The sequence below is a fragment of the Condylura cristata genome, unplaced genomic scaffold (genome assembly GCF_000260355.1).
Source record: "Condylura cristata isolate star-nosed mole 26May11 unplaced genomic scaffold, ConCri1.0 scaffold00033, whole genome shotgun sequence".
Taxonomy (NCBI): Eukaryota; Metazoa; Chordata; class Mammalia; order Eulipotyphla; family Talpidae; genus Condylura; species Condylura cristata.
Window position 1 is genome coordinate 19052296 of NW_004567134.1, and position 723 is coordinate 19053018.

Here is a 723-nt window from a genome sequence, read left to right on the forward strand (position 1 = left end):
GGTACCCTCCTCCCTGGGGCTCCCTCCTCCCTGGGGCAACCTCCTCCCTGGAGCTCCCTCCTCCCTGGGGCTCCCTCCTCCCGGGGGCACCCTCCTCCCCGGGGGTCCCTCCTCCCCGGAGCACGCTTCTCCCGGGGGTACCCACCTCCCTGAGGCTCCCTCCTCCCTGGGGTGCCCTCCTTCCCAGAGCGCTCTCCTCCCTCGCATACCCTTCTCCCTGAGGCTCCCTCCTCCCTGAGGCTCCCTCCTCCCTGGGGTCCCTCCTCCCTGGGGCACTCTCCGCCCTGGGGCATGCTCCTGCCTGGGGTACCCTCCTCCCTGAGGCTCCCTCCTTCCCAGGGCTCTTGACCCCTCCTGGGCACCTTCCCCCCACCCACCGGGGCTCCCTCCTCCCTGGGGCTCCCTCTTCCTGGGGGCGCCCTCCCCTCAGGGGCGCAGGACAGGCTCCTTCCTGGGGCTCCCTCCTCCCTTCTGCTGCTGCACAGACATGCTGAGCTCACTTGCCCATTCTGCGCCTCTTTGAAAATGTTGGGAACCCCAAGTGCAACCGGCCTTGATGACGGGCTGAGAGTCTTTGCGTGTTCAAGTCTTGTCCTGAGCCAGGATTTCTGGTGCTGCCTGGGCAGCGGTGGCTGGCGACTGGGCTGGGGCTTCGGGGGGCGGGCAGGACCCCGCCGAGAGCAAGCGGTCCCAGGCCTGAGGGCCCCGGCCGGCGCCTGGGAC

General features: G+C 70.0%; 1 protein-coding gene across 1 annotated transcript in view; it reads left to right on the top strand.

Moving 5' to 3' along the window:
- The window catches only part of LOC101624815, a gene marked incomplete at its 5' end in the record, with an annotated part of 30813 nt that overhangs the window by 19699 nt on the left and 10391 nt on the right, over positions 1–723 (top strand). The gene's annotated exons all lie outside the window — the stretch shown is intronic.